Source organism: Musca autumnalis, unplaced genomic scaffold, assembly GCF_047663935.1.
Source record: "Musca autumnalis isolate F117 unplaced genomic scaffold, ASM4766393v1 scaffold_5, whole genome shotgun sequence".
NCBI classification, from domain to species: Eukaryota; Metazoa; Arthropoda; class Insecta; order Diptera; family Muscidae; genus Musca; species Musca autumnalis.
Window position 1 is genome coordinate 19,786,724 of NW_027412088.1, and position 27,478 is coordinate 19,814,201.

A 27,478-nucleotide genomic window follows, 5' to 3' on the forward strand; every position below is an offset into this window, starting at 1 on the left:
GTGTCTAGAGCCCATGACCTTTTTTAGTTTCTCCTAGGACATTAACACTTTTCCTAAAGCATTTGGAAATAGCAGATTTATTGTCTAAAAATGTGAATTTCCCATTGCTTAACCCTTTCCATCAAACATTGTAAACACCAAAGGAGTTTCGATTTTTTTAGAAAGAAATAAAAAAACAGCAACAGAACATTTCTCCATTTAGCAAACATTTCAAACAATGCTATGTTTCGCATTGTGTAGATATTGTTCATTGTTCCTAGTGTCCGTGTTCGAATACCAAACGTATCAACACTGATTAAAAAGTATAATTTTTTTTTCATAAAGGAGTTACTGAAACTAACCGACCCGCCAACCTAAGCAACGGTGCAACAAAAAACTGCACTGAATTATTTTGTACGTGTTTTGTTATTAATTGTTTATGCCTTGCAGGTTCGTTATCATGTTTCTTTGTCTCTTGATTGGACACAACGGATTGTCCCAGAAAAATGGTGGAAGATCATAAAAAAACAACAGATCTTGCAAAGAAATATTAATTGTGGCATTTAAGTAAACAGTGCTAATTATGTTATTTGAGAAAAATTTATTTATGATACGAATGACAACAACAACAATGTTTGTTTACCAGACGCGGAATGAAAAAGAGTTTGTTTTAAAATATACAATTTTTTTCTTAAAGGAATCGATCTCGATCTAGAGTTTAATTTATTCGCATTTTATAATGGAGAGGAAAATGACACGAGATTGAAACATTTTCCTTAATGAGCCAACTATGTGAACGGCTAATACCGCATAACAATGGCTAAGAGTATTGCTAATAACGTGTTCTGTGTTATTTGAAATTTGTAATGTAAAATTATGTGGCTTTTTATAAACACGAACATTTTTTTTTTGGATTTCCATAAAAGTTATTTATTATCTTTGCCATTTTGCTAATTGATCTTTAGTTTTGTATCACGTTTTGAGATAAGGAAATATGATGGACGACATTTATAAGTATTAGTATTGTATGCGACGACTTCTTTTTTCAATTGGTCTTCTGAGAAAAGACCAGATGGTGTTCTATGTGAAGACCTATTGGTCTTCCGTGAAAAGACCTGTTGGTCTTCTGTGAAAAGACCTGTTGGTCTTCTGTTGTCGTTCTCCTGGGCGAGGACTTACCAATCTTCAATGAGAAGACTTGTTGGACATCTGTAGAAGACCATATGATTCAAATCCGTGGATCGGGGAGGTGTTTGAATCACCTTTGGATAGTTATATGGCATCTATTCTCGAAAAATGTGTGATTTGTGCTTGGGGTCATATAAAATTGGAATGTTGTCCCAAATCCCATTTTTTCAGCGCTACATTGCAAATTATCCTTATTTCTTTCAATAAAAACAAGATTCCCTACACCGGAAGCACTCATACAACCCCATACCATAACAGTTTCCTCTGTGCTTTACGGTTGGAATAGTGTGCTTAGGGAGTAGACCTGATAGTTTTCTATTGGTCTTCTATAAGAAGAGCTGATGGTCACCCGTGAGAAGACCTGATGGTCTGCTGTGCGAAGACTTGGAGACGGATGGACTTCTGAGAGTAGACCTGATAGTCTCGGAGGAGACCAGATGACAGAAAAAAGTGTTCTCAGGGACCTGAGGAATTTCTTCTGCAGAAAAACTGTCCTCAGGGACCTGATAATTTTTTTTCTATAGCAAAAAGTGTCCTCCGGAACCGGAGAAATTTCTTCCTTTAGAAAAAAGTGTCCTCAGGGATCTGAGGAATTTTGTAGACAAAAGTGTCCTCAGGGACCTAAGGAATTTCTTCTGTAAAAACAGTCCTCAGGGACCTGAGGTTTGTTTTCTGTAGAAAAAAGTGTACTCAGGGACCTGAGGAATTTCTTCTGTAGAAAAACTGTCCTCAAGGCATTTTTTCTATAGAAAAAAGTGTCCTCAGGGACCTGAGGAATTTCTTCTGTAGAAATACTGTCCTCAGGGACCTGATGATTTTTTTTCTATAGAAAAAAGTGTCCTCCGGAACCTGAGGAATTTCTTCCTATAGAAAAAAGTATCCTCAGGGACCTGAGGAATTTTGTAGAAAAATGTGTCCTCAGGGACCTAAGGAATTTCTTCTGTAGAAAAACTGTGCTCAGGGACCTGAACATTTTTTTTCTGTAGAAAAAAGTGTCCTCAGGGACCTGAGGAATTTTGTAGTAAAAGTGTCCTCAGGGACCTAAGTAATTTCTTCCGTAGAAAAACTGTCCTCAGGGACCTGAGGTTTGTTTTCTGTAAAAAAAGTGTCCTCAGGGACCTGAGGAATTTTTTTCTGTAGAAAAAATTGTCCTCAGGGACCAGAGGAATTTTGTAGAAAAAAGTGTCCTCATGGACCTAAGGAATTTCTTCTGTAGAAAAACTGTCCTCAGGGACCTGAAGATTTTTTTCTTTAGAAAAAGGTGTCATCAGGAACCTGAGAAATTTTTTCCTATAGAAAAAAGTGTGCTCAGGGACCTGAGAATTTTTTTCTATACATAAAAGTGTCCTCAGGAACCTGAGGATTTCTTTTCTGTATCCTCAGGGACCTGTGGAATTTTTGTTTATAGGAAAAAATGTCTTCAGGGACCTGAGGAATTACTTTCTATAGGAAAAAGTGTGATCAGGGACCGGAGTATTTGTTTTTTCTATACAAAAAAGTGACCTCAGGAACCTAAAGAATTTCTTGCTATAGAAAAAAGCATCTTTAAGGATCTGAGGGATTTTTTTCTATAGATAAAAGTGTCCCCAGGAACCTGAGGATTTTTCTTATAGAAAAACTGTCCTCAGGGACCTGAGGAATTATTTTCTATAGGAAAAAGTGTGATCAGGGACCGGAGTATTTTTTTTTTCTATACAAAAAAGTGACCTCAGGAACCTAAAGAATTTCTATGTATAGAGTGTCCTCAGGGACCTGAGGAATTTTTTCTATAGAAAAAAGTGCCTTCAGGGACCTAAGAATTTTTTTCTATAGCAAAAAGTGTTATCAGGTAGCTGAGAAATTTTTTCTATAGAAGAAATTGTTAAAAGAAATGGTGTCCTCAGTGATCTGAGGAATTATAGAATAAAGAGTCTTCAGTGATCTACGGATTTCTTTTCTGTAGAAAAAAGTGTCCTCAGAGACCTGAGGAATTTTTTCTGTAGTGCGATTTTTTAACTCGGTATTGTTTCCATCCTCAGGGATCTGAGGATTTATTTATAGAAAAAAGTATCCTCAGGGACCTGAGGAATTTTTTTCTGTAGAAAAAAGTATCCTCAGAGACATGAGGAATTTCTTCTGTAGAACAACTGTCTTCAGGGACCTGAAGAATTATTTTCTATAGGAAAAAGTGTCATCAGGGACCTGAGTATTTTTTTTCTTTAGAAAAAGTGTCCTCAGTGACCTGAAGAATTTCTTGCTATAGACAAATGTGTCTTTAAGGACCTGAGGATTTTTTTATAGATAGAAGTGTCCCCAGGGACCTTAGGAATTTTTTCCATAGAAAAAATGGCCTTAGGAACCTGAGGAATTATTTCTGTATGAAAAAGTGTCATCAGGGACCTGAGTTATTTTTTCTATAAAAAAAGTGTCCTCAGGGACCTAAAAAATTTTTTGCTATATAAAAAAATGTCCTCAGGGACCTGAGGAATTATTTTCTATAAGAAAAAGTGTCATCAGGGACCTGAGTATTTTTTTTTTTAGAAAAAAAGTGTCCTCAGGGACCTAAAGAATTGCTTGCTACAGAAAAAAGTATCTTAAGGGCCTGAGTATTTTTTTCTATATATAAAAGTGTCCTCCGTGACCAGGGGAATTTCTTCCTATAGAAAAAATGTCCTCCGCAACCTGAGAAATTTCTTTCTATAGAAAAAAGTGTCCTCAGGGACCTGAGGAACTATTTTCTATAGAAAAAAGTGTCATCAGGGACCTGACAAATTTTTTCCTATAGAAAAAAGTGTCCTCATGGACATGAGGATTTTTTTCTACACATAAAAGTGTTCTCAGGGACCTGTAGAATTTTTATTTATAGAAAAAAGTGTCCTCAGGGACCTGAGGAATTTCTTCTGTAGAACAACTGTCCTCATGGACCTGAAGAATTATTTTCTATAGGAAAAAGTGTCATCAGAGACCTGAGTATTTTGTTTTCTTTAGAAAAAGTGTCCTCAGGGACCTGAGGAATTATTTTCTACAGAAAAAAGTGTCATCAGGGACCTGAAGAATTTCTTGCTATAGAAAAGAGTGTCTTTAAGGACCTGAGAAATTGTTTCCTATAGAAAAAAGTGTCCTCAGGGACCTGAGGATTTTTTTCTATACATAAAAGTGTTCTCAGGGACCTGAAGAATTTTTGTTTATAGAAAAAAGTGTCCTCAGGGACCTGAGGAATTTCTTCTGTATAACAACTGTCCTCAGAGACCTGAGGATTTTTTTTCTATACATAAAAGTGTTCTCAGGGACCTGAAGAATTATTTTCAATAGGAAAAAGTGTCATCTGGGACCTGAGTATTTTTTTTTCTTTAGAAAACAGTGTCCTCAGGGACCAGTAGAATTTCTTGCTATAGAAAAATGTGTCTTTAAGGACCTGAGGATTTTTTTTCTATAGATAGAAGTGTCCCCAGGGACATTAGGAATTTTTTCTATAGAAAAAATGTCCTTAGGAACCTGAGGAATTATTTCTATAGGAAAAAGTGTCATCAGGAACCTGAGTTATTTTTTCTATATATAAAAGTGTCCTCAGGGACCTGAGGATTTTTTTCTATAGAAAAAAGTATTCAGAGGGACCTACGGATTTTTTTTCTATAGAAAAAAGTGTTCTCAGTCACCTAAGAAATTTTTTCTATAGAAGAAATTGTTCTCATGGATTAGAGCAATTTTTGCTATACACAAAAGTATCCTCATGGACCAGAAGATTTTTTTCCTAAAGAAAAGGTGTCTTCATGGATCTGAGCATTGTTTTCTATAGAATAAAGTTTGCTTAGTGGTCCGTTGGACCTAAGGATTTTTTTCTGTAGTGCGATTTTTAACTCGGTATTGTTTCTATAGAAAAAGTGTCCTCCGGAACCTAAGGACTTTTTTCTATAGAAAAATGTGTCCTCAGGATACTAAGGAATTTTTACTATAAAAAAATGTGTCCTCCGAATACTGAGGATTTTTTCCATAGGAAAAAGTGCCCTCAGGAATCTGTTTTTTTATAGAAAAAGTATCCTCATGGACTTGGTCTTCTGTAGGATGACCTGTTGGTGTTCTATGTGAAGGCTTGTGATCAGCAGTGAGAAGACCTGTTGGTCTTCTGTGAGAAGACTTGAAGACGGTTGGACTTCTGAGAGTAGAAGTGATGGCCTTCTGTAAGAAGACCCCATTTTCATATGTGGGAGACCGGATGGATTTCTTTGAGAAGACCGGAGGATCTTCTTTGAGAGGGCCTTTTGGTCTTCTGTGAGAAGACCTGTTGTTCATCAGTGAAAAAACCCGTTGGTGTTCTATGGGAAGACTTGAAGACCGTTGGACTTCTGTAAGAAGACTCGATGACTATCTGTGAGAAGTGCTGTTGAGTCAATGGTTTTCAGTGAGAAGAGTAAAAGGTCATCTGTGAGAAGACTTGCTGATCTGTTAGTCTTCTCTGAGAGAACCTCGTGGTCTGACCTTCTGTGAGAAGACCTGATGGTCATCCTCGACAAAGACTTGGTCATCTGTGAGAACACCTGATGGTCATTTGTGAGAAGACTTGAAGACTGTTGGACTTCTGTGAGAAGACCCGATGACTATCTGTGATAATTCCTGTTGGTATTCTGTGAGAAGAGTCGATGATTTTTAGTGAGTAGAGCAAAAGGTCATCTGTGAGAAGACTTGGTGATCTGTTAGTCTTCTCTGAAAAAACCTCTTGGTCTGCTGTGAGAAGACTTGGTGGTCACCTATGAGATAACCATTTGCATTCTGTAAGAAGATATTTTAGTATTACTAAGAATTCATTTCGGCCTTCTATGAGAATACTTTTCATTAAAAGCTCTATTTGACCTTTTGGTTATATTTGTTAAGAGCTTTGATCTTCTGTTTGAAGAGCTTATGATTTTCTGTGTCTGAGGATTTTTTTCTATAGAAAAAAGTGTCCTCAAATAGCTGAGGAATTTTTCTTTCGATAGAAAAAAGTGCCCAGCGTGCTGAAGAATTTTTTGCTTTAGAAAAATTGGAGGAAATTTTGTTCTATAGAAAAAAACGTCCTCAGGGAACTGAGGACTTTTTCTATAGAAAAAAGTATCCTTTTCTATAGAAAATTTTATCCTCAACGACCTGAAGAATTTTTGTCTATAGAAAAAAAGTGTCTTAATTATTTTTTTTATAGAAAAGAATCATTAATTTTATTTTTTTTATAGAAAAGAGTTTTCGGAGACCTGAGAATAGTTTTCTATAGAAAAAAGTGGCCTCTGGGACTTGAGGAATTTCTTCTATTTAACCAAATATGCAACTTCGATTTTTTGGTTTTCTGTAGAAAAACCAACTGGTTGTTGATTCTGAAAACTCATGTCTAGAGTTTTCATTTCAAATATGTTTTGTGAGCTTGCGTCACTACTTTGTTGCAAAATAAATGCATTCAAACAACATCATTCTTCAACATATCCTTCGGCAATTATTTTCTAATTGAAATTGATACCCAAAGAATTTCCCCTACATAAAAATCTACAAATGTCTGATGCTCAACTGGAAAAAATGTCCAGATGATGACTTTGAAAACTAGCAAAAGAATTTGAAAAATGTCCACCAGCAAATCATTAACCGGAACTCTTAAACAGAACACCATTACAGCTACTTCGTCAAGATGCCGCTGCTGCTGCGATTCAGAAGAAACTAAGAATTGCCAGAAGAAAAACTCAAAGAATAAAATTAAATTTCCAATTAAAAGATATTTCGCATATTCCGACAGATTATAGGAAAATGGCAAAACAAATCTGTAGTGACATTTATAAATCCCATTAGTAATGCATTTTAAACACTGATTGCACTGTTCTGCTGCTGCTTCTTCTTCTTCTTTCAATTTTAATCGCTACAGTTCCCATAATTTATGGAGCAAAAACAGAGAAGACATTTGAAATATTCTTTGGATTGCGATGCGCTATCAATTCGACGACTAGTCTTCATTTTTTCCATCTTCTTAATTGGCCTTATTATATGTATGACTTATAGGAAGAGAGAGGGAGAGTGACACACACACGCAACAAGCTAGGTATCTATGGCGATATCCCATGAATGATGGAACGTTGTAAAACAGAAATCAAACAAATATTCCCCCGACTCAACGTTTTGTTTGATCTCAGCAAAGGAATGTGGTCGGAATAACCAAGACCAACAAATATTACAGCCCATCCCGACCCATAATGTATACAATTTCATATTCATAAATGTCTGAAGTCGGCCAACGAAATATGATCGCAACTGAAAACAAACGATGAGTACCTGCCACGGTGTTTGCAACTTTATATCGCAAATAACTCACATTAGATAGTGAGTGGTGCAGCAGTGGCAGTAGATTGCATTCTAGGATGATTCTCCATGGAATAGGGGGTACTACATATTCTGTTTGCTTGCTACACATTCGGCGAACAACCTCAGCACACCAAAACCTACAACAGAAGTTGTCTAGTCAGCAAAGATACTTAGCCGGCACTTAACTCAAAGTTCTGCTGTTGTAGTTTAACCCGCAGTGTTACGCGATGAAGTTCGAAACAAGAAAAATGTAACACGTCCAAAAAACAAAAAACAAAAAAAAAAAAAACAAAAAATACAACAAAACATGTCCATTTCAACTACTGAAGAACAGTAGTCGATGCTACCGAAGAACAATGATTTGGTACAGTGTTTCAAAGTAAGCAAATCAAAAAACACATGCAAATTTAAAAAAAAACTGAGACATTTTTTCTATACACGCAGAAAAAAATTTCAGCAAACATATGTTATGTTTACATCCAAACATGTTTTATGTTAGAACATATATATGTTTGATGCAAAATATGTTAGAGAGGCCGTTTTTTTCCACCCGTATAGTAAAAAGTGTTCTCATCGACCTGAGAAATTTTTTTCTATAGAAAAAAGTGTCTTCAGGGACCAGAGGAAAAGTGTCCTCAGGGATCTAAGGGATTTTTTCTATAGAAAAAAGTGTCTTCAGGGACCTGAGGAATTTGTTTCTATAGAAAACAGTTTCCTCGAGGACCTGAGGAATTTTTTTGTATAGAAAAAAGTGTCCTCAGTGTCCTGAGGATTTTCTCTAACTAAAAAAGTGTCCTCAGGGACCTGAGGAATTTTTTTCTATAGAAAAAATTGTCCTCAGGGACCTGAGGATTTTTTTCTATTTTTTCTATAGAATCAGTTCCCTAGGGACCTGAGGAATTTTTTTCTATAGAAAAAAGAGTCCTCAGGGGCCTGAAGAATTTTTTTCTATAGAAAAAAGAGTCCTCAGGCACCTGAGGAACTTTTTTCTATAGAATTTTTTTCTATAGAAAAAAAGTGTCCTCAGTGTCTTCAGGTACCAGAGGAAAAGTGTCCTCAGGGACCTGAGGAATTTTTTTCTATAGAAAAAAATGTCCTCAGGGACCTGAGGATTTTTTTCTATAGAAAAAAATGTCCTCAGGGACCTGAGGATTTTTTTCTATAGAAAAAAGTGTCCTCCGGGACCTGAGGAATTTTTTTCTATAGGAAAAGGTGTCCTCAGACACCTGAGGAACTTTTTTCTATAGAATTTTTTTCTATAGAAAAAAAGTGTCTTCAGGGAACTGAGGAATTTTTTTCCATAGAAAAAAGTGTCTTCAGGTACCAGAGGAAAAGTGTCCTCAGGGACCTGAGGAATTTTTTTCTATAGAAAAAAGTGTCCTCTGGGACCTGAGAATTTTTTTTCTATAGAAAAAAAGTGTCCTCAGGGACCTGAGAATTTTTTTTCTATAGAAAAAAGTGTCCTCAGGGACCTGAGAATTTTTTTTCTATAGAAAAAAGTGTCCTCATTGATCTGAGGAATTTTTTTTCTATACAAAAAAGTGTCCTCAAGGACCTGAGGAATTTTTTTCTATAAAAAAAGTGACCTCAGTGACCTGAGTAACTTTTTTCTGTAGAAAAAAGTGACCTCTGGGACCTGAGTAACTTTTTTCTATAGAAAAAAGTGACCTCAGGGACCTGAGTAACTTTTTTCTATAGAAAAAAGTGATCTCAGGGAAATGTGGAATTTTTTTCTCTAGAAAAAAGTGTCCTCAGGGACCTGCGGAATTTTTTTCTATAAAAAAAAGTGTCCTCAGGGACCTGAGGAATTTTTTTCTATACAAAAAAAGTGTCCTCAGGGACCTGAGGAATTTTTTTCTATAGAAAAAAGGGTCCTCAGGGACCTGAGCAATTTTTTTCTATAGAAAAAAGTGTCCTCAGGGACCTGAGGAATTTTTGTCTATAGAAAAAAGTGTCCTCAGGGACCTGAGGAATTTTTTTCTATAGAAAAAAGTGTCCTCAGGGACCTGAGGAATTTTTTTCTATAGAAAAAAGTGTCCTCAGGGACCTGAGGAATTTTTTTCTATAGAAAAAAGTGTCCTCAGGGACCTGAGGAATTTTTTTCTATAGAAAAAAGTGTCCTCAGGGACCTGAGGAATTTTTTTCTATAGAAAAAAGTGTCCTCAGGGACCTGAGGAATTTTTTTCTATAGAAAAAAGTGTCCTCAGGGACCTGAGGAATTTTTTCTATAGAAAAAAGTGGACCTGAGGAATTTTTTTCTATAGAAAAAAATTCCTCAGGTCCCTGAGGACACTTTTTTCTATAGAAAAAAATTCCGCAGGTCCCTGAGGACACTTTTTTCTAGAGAAAAAAATTCCACATTTCCCTGAGATCACTTTTTTCTATAGAAAAAAGTTACTCAGGTCCCTGAGGTCACTTTTTTCTATAGAAAAAAGTTACTCAGGTCCCTGAGGTCACTTTTTTCTATAGAAAAAAGTTACTCAGGTCCCAGAGGACACTTTTTTCTATAGAAAAAAATTCCTCAGGTCCCTGAGGACACTTTTTTCTATAGAAAAAAATTCCTCAGGTCCCTGAGGACACTTTTTTCTATAGAAAAAAATTCCTCAGGTCCCTGAGGACACTTTTTTCTATAGAAAAAAATTCCTCAGGTCCCTGAGGACACTTTTTTCTATAGACAAAAATTCCTCAGGTCCCTGAGGACACTTTTTTCTATAGACAAAAATTCCTCAGGTCCCTGAGGACACTTTTTTCTATAGACAAAAATTCCTCAGGTCCCTGAGGATTGAAAAAACTGGACCTGAGGAATTTTTTTCTATAGAAAAAAGTGTCCTCTGGGACCTGAAGATTTTTTTCCATAGAAACAAGTGTCCTCAGGGACCTGAGGAATTTTTTTCTATAGAAAAAAGTGTCCTCAGCGACCTGAGGAATTTTTTTCTATAGAAAAAAGTGTCCTCAGCGACCTGAGGAATTTTTTCTATTGAAAAAAGTGTCCTCAGGGACCTGAGGAATTTTTTTCTATAGAAAAAAGTGTCCTCAGGGACCTGAGGAATTTTTTTCTATAGAAAAAAGTGTCCTCAGGGACCTGAGGAATTTTTTTCTATAGAAAAAAGTGTCCTCAGGGACCTGAGGAATTTTTTTCTATAGAAAAAAGTGTCCTCAGGGACCTGAGGAATTTTTTTCTATAGAAAAAAGTGTCCTCAGGGACCTGAGGAATTTTTTTCTATAGAAAAAAGTGTCCTCAGGGACCTGAGGAATTTTTTTCTATAGAAAAAAGTGTCCTCAGGGACCTGAGGAATTTTTTTCTATAGAAAAAAGTGTCCTCAGGGACCTGAGGAATTTTTTTCTATAGAAAAAAGTGTCCTCAGGGACCTGAGGAATTTTTTTCTATAGAAAAAAGTGTCCTCAGGGACCTGAGGAATTTTTTTCTATAGAAAAAAGTGTCCTCAGGGACCTGAGGAATTTTTTTCTATAGAAAAAAGTGTCCTCAGGGACCTGAGGAATTTTTTTCTATAGAAAAAAGTGTCCTCAGGGACCTGAGGAATTTTTTTCTATAGAAAAAAGTGTCCTCAGGGACCTGAGGAATTTTTTTCTATAGAAAAAAGTGTCCTCAGGGACCTGAGGAATTTTTTTCTATAGAAAAAAGTGTCCTCTGGGACCTGAGGAACCGTAGTCTTCATTATGAAGACTTCGAGATCTTCTATAAGAATACTTCGTGGTCTTCTTTAAGAATACTGGATGTATGAGAAAACTTCGTGTTCTTCAATGAGAAGACTTCGTGGACTTTTATGAGAAGACTTCTTCTATAAAAAGACTTCGTGGTCTTCTATAAGAAAACTTTATAGCCTTCTATAAGAAAATTCGTGGTCTTCGAAAAAAGACTTCGTGGTCTTCTATAAAAATACTCCGTGGCCTTTTATAAAAAGTCTTCTTGATTTCTGTATGAAGTCTTCATGGTCCTCTATAAGAAGACTTCGTGTTCTTCTATAAGAACGTCTTGTAAAATATAATGTGATGAAGGCCTCATGGCGAAGGCTACTTTGTGGTCTTCTATAAGTAAACTTCCTGGACTTGTAAACGAGAACGTGATGAAGGCCTCATTGTGAAGGCGACTTCGTGGTCTTCTAAAAGAAGACTTCGTGATCTTAAAAAAGAGAAAGTGATGAAGGCCTCGTGGTGAAGGCTACTTCGTGGTGTTCTATAAGAAGACTTCGTGGTCTTCTATAAGAAGACTTTGTGGTCTTCTATAAGAAGAATTGGTGTTCTTCTATAAGGCTTCGGGTTCTTCTAAAATAAGACTTCCTGGTCTTCTATAAGAAGACTTCGTGGTTTTCTATAAGCAGACTTCGTGGTCTTTTAGAAGAAGATTTCGTCGTCTTCTAGAAGAAGACTTTTCGTGGTCTTCTAGAAGAAGATTTCGTTGTCTTTTACAAGAAGACTTCGTAGTCTTCTACAAGAAGACTTCGTGGTCTTCTACAAGAAAATTTCGTGTTCTTCCTTATGAAGACTTCGTTGTCTTCCTTATGAAGACTTCGTTGTCTTCTATATGAAGACTTCGTGGTCTTCTACAAGAAGAGTTCGTGGTCGTCTTCTAAAAGAAGACTTCGTGGTCTTCTACAAGAAAATTTCGTGGTGTTCTTCTAGAAGACTTCGTGATTTTTCTAAATTTCGTGATGTTCTTCTAGAAGACTACGTGATTTTTCTAAATTTCGTGGTCTTCCACAAGAAGACTTCGTGGTCTTCTACAAGAAGACTTCGTAGTCTTCTTCTATTCACATTAGTAAAAATGTATATCTACTCCAAAAATCTGGTTACTTACTTACTTAGCTGGCCCATTACAGAACATTTGTTCCATAGACCGAACTAAGAAAAGATCTCCAATTCTCTCTATTTGTTGCTTTGCACTCTGGAATACCGCGCCTTTTCATCTCATCATCCACTTGTTTGCGCCATCTATTCCTTCGCCTGCCAATTCTGCGTGCACCGCCATGTGGCATGTATTCACAGGCCTTTTTTAGCGGGTTCATCATCGCTCATTCTTATGATATGGCCTAGCTAGCGCAATCGCTGCATCTCGATACGTTTAACTATATTGATGTCGTTGTATAGCAGATACAGCTCGTGGTTCATGCGACATCGATATTCACCGTCAACGCAGATTGGTCCGTAGATCTTTCGAAGAATTTTTCTCTCAAACACACCAAGTACTGCCATGTCTGCTTGCGCAAGTACCCAGGCTTCGGAGCCATACATCAGCACGGGTAGTATCAGTGTTTTGTAAAGCGTTATTTTTGTTTGACGAGATGTGGCTTCGTTTTCAAACTGCTTACTTAAACCAAAGTAGCATCTGTTGGACAATACAATTCTTCTTTTTATTTCACAACTGATGTCGTTTGTTGTGTTTACGGCGGTGCCGAGGTATACAAAGTCTTTTACTACCTCAAAATTATAGTAACCAACTTCAACAGTTGGTCCGATCTCAACGGACGCATTGCGCGTCGACACCATCAGCTTGGCCTTCTCGCCGTTTACCGCCAGACCCACTTTAGCAGATTCTTCTTCGACCTTCATAAAGGTATCGGTTACTTCTTTTACTGATCGTCCCATGATGTCTATATCATCAGCATAAGCAAGTAACATGTGGCTATTGGTGTAGATTGTGACACTTCTTTTGACGTTTGCTTCTCGTATAACCTTTTCTAGCAGGATGTTGAAAAGGTCACACGAAAGACTGTCTCCTTGCCTGAAACCTCTTTTGGTACAAAACTCCTCGGAGAGGTTCTTTCCTATTTTAACTGAAGATCTTGTGTCAGTTAAAGTCATTTTACAAAGCCGAATGAGCTTTGCGGGGATACCAAATTCAGACATTGCTTGGAATACCTTTGAACGTAGCGGGCTGTCGAAGACTGCTTTATAATCGACAAAAAGGTGGTAGGTGTCGATCTGCATCTCTTAGGTCTTCTCCAGGATTTGGCGCAGGGTAAATATCTGGTCAATGGTGGACTTGCCAGATCTAAAGCCGCATTGGTATGGTCCAATTATTTTGTTGACCATAGGCTTTAGTCGTTCTCACAATATCCCTGACACTATCTTGTATGCGATAGGGAGAAGACTTATGCCCCTTTAGTTGGAGCATAAAGTCTTATCTCCTTTCTTATAGACGGGACACAGGATGCTCAGGTTCCAATCGTCGGGTACGCGCTCTTCCTTCCAGATGGAGCTAACTAGCTGATGCATACACCTTATCAGCGTGTTGCCTCCGGTTTTAAACAGCTCGGCTGGTAGGCCATCAGCTCCTGCTGCCTTATTATTCTTCAGCCGGTTTATTGCTGTCTTTACCTCATCTTGGCCGGGTGGTATACATTCAATACCGTCTTCTTGGATTGGATCAGTGGTATCTTCGTCGACTCCGCTACTATTGGATACCAACAGTTTGGAAAAATGCTCTTTCCATATCCTTAGCACACTATCTGTATCAGTTACCAGATTACCTTGCTGGTCTCTACAGGAGGATGTGCCAGTTCCAAAGCCATCAGTTTGCCATCTTTGGTAGAATTTTCGGACTTCATTCTGTCTCCTGTACATCTCGATTTGTTCACACTCCCGCTTTTCCAACTCTCTCTTTTTCCTGCGGAAAGGACGTTTCTGGTTCCACTGTCTACAATCTCTATTCATTAAATTCACAAGAGTTCAAGTTCTGTCAATGAGCAGCAATAAGCGTGGAACGTGAAATAAAATGAAGTGAAGCACTCGTGTATTCTCTAGAGTTGCTTGTCAAATAACAAACAGAGAAACACTCACACACACATAACTACATGCTTCTAATCTGATCATATTTGGCAGAAAGATATGTGCGGTACCATGTTTGTAATTCGGAACACAATCTTTGATTTGGGCAAATATTTCAATTGCCATCAAGTGCTGAGTGTTTCGTAGTTTTGAGGAATAAAAGAATTTTTTAATTATGATGCGAATTGAGAGTTTATTTTTCAATCGAAATAAAAAAGGAATAATATTGAAGACATTCCATTGAGGACATGTCAATTTAATTGTGAAACACACCAAAGAAAAGTGTCCATCTAGTTTTGGTGTTCGTTGAATTAGCCACGTGCAGCAGAAGTTGGGGTGACAACAGACTCTTTACATTTACATGAATAAATTACAATCAGCCAACTGCATGCCGTTTACAAGTAAGAAAAAGAGAGCGGGATCATAGAATAATAGATTCTGCTGGAGCCGAAAAAAGCCATTACATTTTTGCAAAGAACATCAATGGCAAGACCCAAACATGAAGTCAAATCAACGATATTACCATAACATCTATGGCACAGTGGGTATAAATGACATCAAATACGAATGAAAGTGCATCCACGGGGTGGATTTTTTAAAGATTTTTTGCTGCACCCAAAGAGTTTAATGGGCGTGGATTTTTTAAAGATTTTTTGCTGCACCCAAAGAGTTTAATGGGCGTGGATTTTTTAAAGATTTTTTGCTGCACCCAAAGAGTTTAATGGGCGTGGATTTTTTAAAGATTTTTTGCTGCACCCAAAGAGTTTAATGGGCGTGGATTTTTTAAAGATTTTTTGCTGCACCCAAAGAGTTTAATGGGCGTGGATTTTTTAAAGATTTTTTGCTGCACCCAAAGAGTTTAATGGGCGTGGATTTTTTAAAGATTTTTTGCTGCACCCAAAGAGTTTAATGGGCGTGGATTTTTTAAAGATTTTTTGCTGCACCCAAAGAGTTTAATGGGCGTGGATTTTTTAAAGATTTTTTGCTGCACCCAAAGAGTTTAATGGGCGTGGATTTTTTAAAGATTTTTTGCTGCACCCAAAGAGTTTAATGGGCGTGGATTTTTTAAAGATTTTTTGCTGCACCCAAAGAGTTTAATGGGCGTGGATTTTTTAAAGATTTTTTGCTGCACCCAAAGTGGACAATCGGCGTAGATTTTTTGCTGCACCAGAAGTTTCAGTTTAAGAAATTTGAGTCCATGATCCATTTCTCCTTCAATTTCACATTTTGTTTACATCCTCCCCATTATGCAGCCTCCCTTTCACAAGATCATCCTTGTGCTAAGTTCGAGGCGGCAATTTTAACAGCACACTTAACAACTGGACTGTATCACATCTATATGCAAATTGCTAACAGGTTTCGTTTTTTGTTCATTCTTTCTTTCTAATAGCTTCAAGTTCCACAACGACAACAAGACTTCTCGAGGAGATAATGATGCCGAAGACAACGTACATAGTCAGTCACATCAGATGCCATTAAGGCTTAAATGCAAACTTATTTTATGTTGTGAAGTTTCATAACTGGGGCGCGATGTTCCTTTTTGTGTTGCCACATTTTTTGTGGCTTTGCCTTGCTTGCGACAAGGAAACAAAAGATGCCTCGTCGTTGATCAACAATGTTTGGAACCAGTATCATATTTATTATAGCCCAAGCAAGCCAAGCCATTCATCCAGCCAGCCAGTCATCAACTGCATATGCCTGGAACTTCATATTTTCCATAAGGCAAGGCAGACGACGATGATGTCTGGTTGTGCCATTGTCGCTGATATGTTTTGTACTTTAACGTGGAAAGAGACATTGTACAATTCGCGTTTGTCAGACTGGCTGGTTGGTTTGTTGGAACTTCATTGTGGTTCCCCCACCCCTCCCTTTCCCATGATCCATATTCTCCGGAACATTTGTTAAATAAACATGATCTCCTTGTCATGTTCAACAACATTTCGTTATGCTTGTAAGAATGACCAAAAACAGTTACACCAACATAATGTGGAGTACTCCACTCGCAGCTAGCCAGCCAGCCAGTTAGGCAGGCAGGCCTGTATTCATGTTCGCCACCAACAACCAACTATCAACTACCTTTTTGTAGAACACGATGAGGTCCTAGCCTAATGATTGTCACTGGCTGGCTGGTTGTACGGTTGGCCCGACTTGGCTGCCTTATTTCCTGCACTGCCCCCACCAATCCATAACAAAACTCCAGGCCTACAACAAGGCCAACAAAATGAAAACATCGTTTTATGAATTATGATCGTGTCGCGTGAGAATCTTGCCAAACAGTTTTCATAGCCTGTCTCTAGCACGGGCAACACTCAACACGGTTTAATGTGCTAAAATATTTTCCGCTACACATTGTGTGTCGCCAATATGGTGAATATGGTGGTGGCAGCCTAAGTAGCTGTCTGCTAGCCTGCCTGCCGGCCGGCCTCGAGTTGTGAATGTAAAAGGAAATCGCAAAAGGACCATTTTTGGAGGTTGTCACTTTTTTGTGTTGTTTGGAGTTTGGGTTTTTTGGTGCGTTGGAGTGATCATTGGTACCATGTTGATAAAGAAATCTTGCTCCCATTCAGGCAATGGGCTTTCATTTTAATTATGGAAACTATCAAGGTTGGGTATAAGTGACAGGTCTGATATCCAATTTAGTTGGACACTTCAGCCGCTGTGCAATCAAACGGGATAGCAGAAAAACTTACAAAGACTAATAAAGGCATCAATTAAATAGCCGAACAATGTATCTCAAAAAAAAATCTAGAAAAGTCTTGTATAGCAAATTGTGGGTCTGTGGTAGTCGCACTGAAGTGGTTACCTTGGCCTATAAGGTTAAAAATAGTCCGGTAAGTACATAACCATGCAAAAAAGTGAGATGGAAAACTCAGGGGAAGTTCAATATCGATCGAGCGTTAGATATAACCGGTGATCATATACTTCCGTTTCCGTAATCCTTAAAGAACATCTGTGTAATTCTCAAGCCACAGCATAGAAGACTTTAGGATAGTCAACCGAAATCAACATAAATTTGGTATTCTGCTTTTTATCGAGGTTTTGGTCTTCCCTTTCCGAGTCAACGGTCTGCAGGCTTGAATTAAACATTTGACCTTCGTAATAGTAAACATGTTTTACTCTCGGCATATAGCTTAGCCGTTTATAGAATCCCTCCTTGGAAGCAAAGAGTACACAAATGTACATACATTCCCAGAAAAAATACCCATTACAAAACCCCCTACTAACCCATTATTTTTACAAGGGCATGTCGCTCGAAATAAGTAGTTATTTTTTGGCCAATTAAAGAAGAAGTCAAATAAGTTAAATAGTCACGGCTTTTAGTAACTAGTTATTTAACTATATGTTTAAGTTGTCAAACAATAACTACTTATATCGCGCGGGTAATGGGTTTTGTAATGAGTATTTTTGCTGGGTTGCACTACGGTGGCTCCCAAACAAAGCGTATGCAAAGGATAAAAAAGCGCAACATAGGTATACCATAGAATACGTCTTACAGCGTGTTTTTGTAAAAATGCTTGCCTGTCACACGAACCGTTCGTATTAAAACGTATACGTTCAAAATTAGGTTCTTGTAAAATTTTACGAACCATTCGCTTTTATCTAAAAGCTTTCGTCTATTTCGGGAAAGCTTTTATATTTCAGGGTTTCCATAATGCTTATTTTGTGAATTTTGCATCTGCATCAGTACGTAATATGTGTTATTTGATGGCAACCCCAATAAACAGATGACAAACAAAAAGGGAGACAAAAATGTAAACAAATTTGCCAAAAAAAATAATTCACATAATATGAAGAATCGGCGGTACTTCTTCTTTTGTGCTTCAGTGAAATTAAATAAAATAATATTCCTCACCAGTTTTCATGTGTTTTGTGTCATTTATTACTCAAATAATTCAGTTTTCATTCATAACGATGGGTCTTTTCCATTCGTTTATTTCTGACGTATTCGTTCGTCTGATTTTGTTAGGAAAACCAAAAAAATTACGAAAATGAAAAGCTTTCATTTGTTTGTCACACGAATACAAACGTCAATTGCTATGAAAACCAAATTGTGTCTTCGTTCATGAAATCGACGAACAAATGGCCAAAAACTTTTTACAAAAACACGCTGTTAGTGTCCGTCTTGTAATTTTTTTCGCAATAATGGTAAAAGTAACGATGAAGTTACAAAGTATAATGGAAGAAACTTAATGTGATGTTTTAAGTGGTTGACAGTCATTTTATTTGTAATGCATGCTCTCTTTAACTGCGTATAGTGCATCTCCCTTGGCGAGGGATAGCATTGTGAATAAAGTCGTTGTAGTTAATTCTATCACACAGTGCTCTTAGCACCGGGTGAATAGCAATTCGATCCCGGAACTTTTCTAATGCTCAACTCTGTTCCACACAAACACGACCAACGGTACCAGAATATAGTTTCCTCATCAAAAATCAATCAGCGACAACCTTACAACACGGGACTACCAACAAAAACCATGCTGCCCTCAATGACCGCCGCACACAAATACGACCAACTGCAACCTTTCCTTCTCCTAACAAAACTACTTAAACAACTAAAGGTGGCTGTCTCTATGTGCTCTAGTGAAATTGCACCACGTCCCTCCATACGTTATATCCATATTTGTCATCATAGTAAGGACATTGTGGTCCAGTACGAAAGTAGCAACTGCACACTCCTCATCTAGCACACATCTTTTTTTTACACCATGCCTATTGTCCTATTTGGTTCCAACCCCCCCACCCAATTTTTTAATCAACGCCTTTTGCCCTCTTTGGCTCCCCCCCCACCAATTTTTTTTACAACGCCTTTTGTCCTCTTTGGCTCCCCCAATTTTTTTAAACAACGCCTTTTGTCCCCTTTGGTTGCACCACCTTTTTTAAACTACACCTATTGCTCTCTTCGGGTCCACCAGTTTAAAAAATCTACGCCTATTTCAGTTTAAACTACGCATATTGTCCTTTTCGTATCCACCACTTTTTTAAATCATGCCTATTGTCCTCTTCGGGTCCACCAATTTAATTTTAAATCCGCTATTGTCTTCTTGGGGTCCGTAATTTTTTTTTAATTCACGTCTATTGTCCTATTCGTGCCCACTATTTTTTACAAAGAAAATCCACACTATTGTCCTATTCGACTCCGTCAATTTTTTTTAAATTGACGTCTAGTGGCTCTTCTGGTCCACTATGTTTTTACTAAGAAAATCCACGCCAATTGCTATCTACGGGTCCGTACATTTTTGAAATCCGTGTATATTGGCCTCTTCGGTTCAACTAATTTTTACAAAGAAAATCCAAGTCTATTGCCCTCTTAGGGTCCGTATTTTTTTTTTCAAATTCACGTTTGTTGTCCTCTTCTCCTCCTCTTGGGTCCACTATTTCTTTACAAAGAAAATCCACGCCTCTTGTCCTCTTCGGGTCTGCCAATTTTTATAAATCCACGTCTATTGTCTCTTCGAGTCCACTATTTTTTACAAAGAAAATTCATGTATATTGCCCTCTTTCGGTCTGTAAATTGTTTAACTTCACGCCTATTGTCCTCTTCGGGTCCACTACTTTTTTACAAAGAAAATAAAAAAACATTAAATCCACGCCTATAGTCCTTTTTGGGTCCCCCAATTTTTTAAACAACGTCTGTTGTCCGCTTTTGGTACACCACCTTTTTTAAACCACGCTTATTGTTCTCTTCGGGTCCACCAGTTTAAAAAATCCACGCCTCTTGTTCTCTTGGTCCACCAATTTTATTTTAAACCACACCTATTGCCCTCTTTGTGTCCACTATTTTTTTAAATCACTACTATCGTCCTCTTCGGATCCACCAATTTAATTGTAAATCCACTATTGTCCTCTTCGGGTCCTTCAATTTTTTTTAAATCCACGTCTATTGTCCTCTTCGGGTCCACTATTTTTTACAAAGAAAATCTACGCTTTTGTCCTATTCGACTCCGTAAATTTTTTTAAATTCACGTCTAGTGTCTCTTCGGGTCCACTATGTTTTTACTAAGAAAATCCACGCCTATTGTCATCTACGGGTCCGTAAATTTTTTAAATCCACGTCTATTGTATCTTCGGAGAAATCCACGCCTATTGCCCTCCTCGGGTTCGCCATATTTTAAACCACGCCTATTGTTCTCTTCGGGCCCACCAATTTAATTTTAAGACCACGCCTATTGTCCTCTTTGGGTCCACCAATTTAATTTTAAATCCACTATTGTCCTCTTCGGGTCCACTAGTCTTTTAAAAACAAAATCCAAGCCTATTATCCTCTTCGGGTCCGTCATTTTTTTTATTTTGCAAAGATAATCCACATCTATTGTCCTCTTAGGGTTCGTCAATTTTTTTTAAATCCACATCTATTGTCCTCTTTGGGTCCACTAATTTTTTTACAAAGAAATTCCATGCATATTGTCCTCATCGGGTACGTCAATTTGTTTTAAATCCACTCAAATTGTCCTCTTTGCATCCACTATTGTTGTTTTACAAAGAAAATCCACACCTACTGTCCTTTTCGGGTCCGTAATTTTTTTTTTTTTAATCCACGTCTATTGTCCTCTTCTGGTCCACTATATTTTACAAAAATAGTCCACGCATATTGTCCTCTTAGGGTGCTTATTTTTTTTTAAATCCACTTCTCTTCAGGTCCACCAGAAATCGTTAGAAAAACGCATCGCTTATAAAACACATCGGGTAACCAAACAATATTTAAAATATACACACTTAGAATAGTCTTCGGATGCACCAAAAAATCGTTAAAAAATCCATGATTATTGTCTACATACAAATATTTAAAAAATTCACACTTATTATCCTCGGGTCCACCCGATCATCTTTAAAAAAATCCACACTTATTGACCTTCAGGAGTCCACCTGAACACCTTTAAAAAATCCACACTTATTGTTCTCTATGGGACCACCGAAAAATCCACGCTTATTGTTGTCTTTGGGTGTAACAAAAAAATCTTTAAAAAATCCACGCTTATAAAACTCTAAAAATCTTCAAAAAATCCAATACTCTTTGGGTGCAGCAAAAAAAAACAATAATAATACTCTTTAAACCCACCAAAAGATCTTTAAAAAATCCACGCTTATAATACTTTTTGGGTCCACCAAAAAATCTTTAAAAAATCCATGCTTATAATACTTTTTGGGTCCACCAAAAAATCTTTAAAAAATCCACGCTTATAATACTTTTTGGGTCCACCAAAAAATCTTTAAAAAATCCACGCTTGTAATACTTTTTGGGTCCACCAAAAATCTTTAAAAAATCCACGCTTATAATACTTTTTGGGTCCACCAAAAAATCTTTAAAAAATCCACGCTTATAATACTTTTTGGGTCCACCAAAAAATCTTTAAAAAATTCACGCTTATAATACTCTGTGCGTCCACCAAAAATTTTTTAAAAAATCTACTGTTTGAACCCACAAAAAAATCTTAAAAAAATCCACGCTTATAAAACTCTAAAAATCTTCAAAAAATCCAATACTCTTTGGGTGCAGCAAAAAAAAACAATAATAATACTCTTTGAACCCACCAAAAGATCTTTAAAAAATCCACGCTTATAATACTTTTTGGGTCCACCAAAAAATCTTTAAAAAATCCACGCTTATAATACTTTTTGGGTCCACCAAAAAATCTTTAAAAAATCCACGCTTATAATACTTTTTGGGTCCACCAAAAAATCTTTAAAAAATCCACGCTTATAATACTTTTTGGGTCCACCAAAAAATCTTTAAAAAATCCACGCTTATAATACTTTTTGGGTCCACCAAAAAATCTTTAAAAAATCCACGCTTGTAATACTTTTTGGGTCCACCAAAAATCTTTAAAAAATCCACGCTTATAATACTTTTTGGGTCCACCAAAAAATCTTTAAAAAATCCACGCTTATAATACTTTTTGGGTCCACCAAAAATCCTTAAAAAATCCACGCTTATAATACTCTATGGGTCCACCAAAAAATCTTTAAAAAAATCCACGCTTATAATACTCTATGGGTCCACCAAAAAATCTTTAAAAAAATCCACGCTTATTATACTCTATGGGTCCACCAAAAAATCTTTAAAAAAAATCCACGCTTATAATACTCTATGGGTCCACCAAAAAATCTTTAAAAAAATCCACGCTTATAATACTCTATGGGTCCACCAAAAAATCTTTAAAAAATCCACGCTTATAATACACTTTGGGCCCATCAAAAAATCTTTAAATAATCCACGCTTATAATACTCTTTGGGTCCACCAAACCAAGCTTATAATACTCTTTGGGTCCGACAAAAGATCTTTAAAAAATCCACGCTTATAATACTCTTTGGGTCCGACAAAAGATCTTTAAAAAATCCACGCTTATAATACTCTTTGGGTCCGACAAAAGATCTTTAAAAAATCCACGCTTATAATACTCTTTGGGTCCGACTAAAGATCTTTAAAAAATCCACGCTTATAATACTCTTTGGGTCCACCAAAAATCTTTAAAAAGTCCGCGCTTATTGTTTCCTTTGGTTCCACCAAATCTTTAAAAATGCACTCCTGTTGTCAGTTTTGGGTCCATATTAAAATTTTAAAAAAAATCCACGCTCTTTAAAAATCCACAGTCTTTGTCCTTGTTGGAATCATCAATCCTCATTTATATTATTCTATGTGTGTCTACTTACCCAGTTGTTCAATAAATAGCAATTGTCTACTTTGACATAGTTATGTAACTAGTTACTCATTAATCCTGGTTACTTTACACCCAAAAATGGCATACAAAATAGCCTATAGCCCCCTTTTGTCACTGGAAATGGGCTTTCTTACCTATCATGTCAATTCACTAGTTACAGGTAATGCGGCTTGTAATATATTGACTATTTTATAGACTACCGATGGATAGTGTAATAGGCAATGTTTCTCTCTTGAAATCTCTTTTCAACACAATTTCTCTTTTTAAAAACAAAACAGAATAAATGTTTTGTCATTTTATATAAAATTTATTTTTTATTCTGAATTTAAAAAATCTTTTTTGGTGCGTTTGATGTGCAAAAACTTATTGTTAAATAAAGATGCAACAAACGTGTTATTGGGCTAAATTAAAAAAGGGAGAATATTTTTAGAAGAATATTTGGTAAGTATAGATACTTTTTTGGGACAATACATTTTTTAATTATCTCATTAAACTTTATGCATTTTATTTCAGGTACATCTGAATTATCTGAAGCACACTTGAGATGCACATTCCCAGGACCAAATAAACAAAAACAATATAAGTCCCAGTATCAAGGATTCACGTACAAGTTTCAATATCAGGGAATTTAAAGATTAACATTACATTGTCCTTTATAATATATGTATGTATATCCACGTCATGTAGTTAAATAAAGCGTGGTTAGCGCATATTCGAAATATAAAGATTAACTTTTATAATTGTATAGTTTAAACTGGTATTCTGATTATAACTTACTAGTGATTTTGGCTATCATTTCTGACCACCGAATTGACTGGTTACTGGTAATGCACTGAGGAGACAATTGCCTTTCACATGACTATCGAATTGGGTGGTTACTGGTAATGCAGTGAGGGGACAATTACCTTTCAATTGACTATCGAATTGGGTGGTTACTGGTAATGCAGTGAGGGGACAATAGACCCCTTCCTATGACATCCCCATGTTAAATTCACCAGTCTATAGCATTGCGAGTAGATTGGGTGGTAACTAGGGGTGTTTACCAGTAACCAGCAAAATTGCTAGTTATTCCCTAGTTACCCGAACAACTGGGTACCTTTTGTAGGGTACCACAGCCACAATCGTTACATTTCTCCATATAGTTACATATATAAATATTTCCTCAAAAAAAGTTTCACCAACTAATGATGACTTTGTCACCTGGTTTTTGTTTCCTCCTCCCATTCAGAATTAGGAGCGTGTTGTGTATTTGTTATGTTATTGGTCGTCGTCGATCGTCATAACAATTTTTGTTGTTATGTTTTTCATTGCAAGTTTATGCTTTTTTGAACTCCATATAAGTCGAACGAACATTGATCTCATGTTGCTCGTGTTATTCCTTGTAGCGACATACAAATTTTGTTGCACCTTCGATTGTAGTTTATGTTGTTGTTTGTTGTCTTCCTTGTTTGCAATGGAACTGAAAACAAACAAAAAATGGGGAAAAATTTTGCCTCTCTGTTGATGATACAATTTAACACAAATTTCTTCTTGGAATGTTGTTAATGATGTGTAACAGAATTCCACAATCAATGCAGTTTTAGAATAAATAATAATGAAAATATGCGGATGAAGGTTGGAAATGTAAAAAATGGAGACAACAAATTTGGATTTGAAAAAAAAAACATTTTTCAATATTCAATTATTGTTTTTCAATTAATAAGTAGGCATTGGATCTAATTTTTTGGAGCAATGAAGTATCTCTACGAAAAGATAGCTTAGGAGTGTTTAGAAAATTCCTGGGTTTTCAACACATAACTTCTCTTAGCTTTGATAAAAATCATCTAAGAACCTTTCATGTTTAGGACGTTCAGAATATCGTTTATGGAGGTCCCCTTATTGAATTTCTTCTGAACATTCCTATAACACATTTCCATGTTCTTTTCCTTAACCACCAAAGCTCAAGAAATGTCTCCACATTAATTAAATAACAAAAGATTAAACCTAAACAATAGATATTGTTAAAAGAGAACAAACAAAAATGTCAATTCCGCTTATAATCTGACAATAATATTTGCAGCAATTTTGTTTTAATTTAATTGAAACAAACCGCCAAGCAGGCAGACAAGCGAACAAAGTACAATCTCTAAACATATGCACTCGCACTTACGCTCCCAGTCTAATCGTGGCCTATCAACAACTCCATTAGTACAATTGTGGTCTTCAAAGACCCGTGCTCTGGTAGTGAGTGTGTGGAGCAGTGAATGTACCGCAGTAGATAAGGCCAAAACAGAAACATTATAACTTTACAGCAAAAAAAAAAAACCAACAATAAAGTCGATATTTTATGAACAACATAACATACACCTCTCTATGGGGATTTTAAACAAATTTGAGCAGCAACTGTAAAAAATGTAGAGAAAAAGTTAAGAGCATTGCCACAGGCATGGCCGATTATAAGCCATTACCATAAAGACTTTATTACCCCCACCATTTATGTGGGCTAAGAAAAAAGGAAAAAACAAATGGGAAAATACTTTCCGCCATGCCATTGAAGAGCCATAAACAATTGGAATTTATAAGTCCAAGAGTGAAGTGTAACAAAATCTCCTAAACACTTGGTTGGAATTCATGACAAACAACAAAATACAACTGTCGATATATCGATTGGAAATTTATACAAAACGAAAACCGCCTACATTCAATTGAGGGTCGCTACAAAACGCAGGACACCATCGTCACTGGTGTGTACTTGTAAACACAGTTACCGTAAAGTACCTGACCAAAGTGGCCTGGCTTACTAAACATACATTCCAACACATCGTTACATTTCCAGTTAACATCTGTATGATGTTGCTGGTATGTAAAGCCAAGCTATCCAATGGTTGGTTCTCAACAAAGACATAGCATTTCACTTTACCTGTGACAAGTTGAAGCATCAGCCCAGAGTCATGCATGGTCTGGACAAAAAGGAAACTCTATTCTTTTCCGATGAAGATATGAAAACTTCTTCATCACCGATTAAAGAGTATGACATGTTATGCGAACTTTTTTTGCTAAACAGCAAAGTACGTAGGATGTTAATGGTGGGCACGATTGGCATCTTATTTGCTTCATGATCTGCTCATATTCTTGTCTAGGTGAATGTTGGTTTTAAATTTTCCACAGAGCACTCATTAACGTGCGCTACATAAAAGGGAACCTAATTGAATTTGTGTTATATATGAACTAAAGAACGTATTCTATGTAAAGAAGGCATATAAAAGCACCCTTTTATTTCAGAAAATGTCTATAGGAACAACCTTTCTCTCAGAAAGGGTCTATAGAAGCACAATTTCCTTCAGAAAGAGTCTATAGAAGCACCCTTTCTTTCAGAAAGAGTCTATAGAAGCACCCTTTCCTTCAGAAAGGGTCTATAGAAGCACCCTTTCCTTCAGAAAGGGTTTATAGAAGCACCCTTTCCTTCAGAAAGGGTCTATAGAAGCACCCATTCCTTCAGAAAGGGTCTATAGAAGCACCCATTCCTTCAGAAAGGGTCTATAGAAGCACCCATTCCTTCAGAAAGGGTCTATAGAAGCACCCTTTCCTCCAGAAAGGGTCTATAGAAGCACACTTTCCTTCAGAAAGGGTCTGTCGAAGCACCCTTTCCTTCAGAAAGGGTCTGTCGAAGCACCCTTTCCTTCAGAAAGGGTCTGTCGAAGCACCCTTTCCTTCAGAAAGGGTCTGTCGAAGCACCCTTTCCTTCAGAAAGGGTCTGTCGAAGCACCCTTTCCTTCAGAAAGGGTCTGTCGAAGCACCCTTTCCTTCAGAAAGGGTCTGTCGAAGCATCCTTTCCTTCAGAAAGGGTCTGTCGAAGCACCCTTTCCTTCAGAAAGGGTCTGTCGAAGCACCCTTTCCTTCAGAAAGGGTCTATAGAAGCTCCCTTTCACTCAGAAAGGGTCTATAGAAGCACCCTTTCCTTCAGAAATGGTCGATAGAAGCACGCTTTCCTTCAGAAAGGGTCGATAGAAGCACGCTTTCCTTCAGAAAGGGTCTATAGAAGCACCCTTTCATTCAGAAAGGGTCTATAGAAGCACCCTTTCCTTCAGAAAGGGTCTATAGAAGCACCCTTTTATTCAGAAAGGGTCTATAGAAGCACCCTTTCATTCAGAAACGGTCTATAGAAGCACCCTTTCATTCAGAAAGGGTCTATAGAAACACCCTTTCATTCAGAAAAGGGTCTATAGCAGCACCCTTTCATTCTTTCAAAACGGGTCTTAAGAAGCACCCTTTCCTTCAGAAAGGGTCTATAGAAGCACCCTTTCCTTAAGAAAGGGTCTATAGAAGCACCCTTTCCTTAAGAAAGGGTCTATAGTAGAACCCTTTCCTTCAGAAAGGGTCTATAGAAGCACCCTTTCCTTAAGAAAGGGTCTATAGTAGAACCCTTTCCTTCAGAAAGGGTCTATAGAAGCACCCTTTCCTTCAGAAAGGGTCTATAGAAGCACCCTTTCCTTAAGAAAGGGTCTATAGTAGAACCCTTTCCTTCAGAAAGGGTCTATAGAAGCACCCTTTCCTTCAGAAAGGGTCTATAGAAGCACCCTTTCCTTCAGAAAGGGTC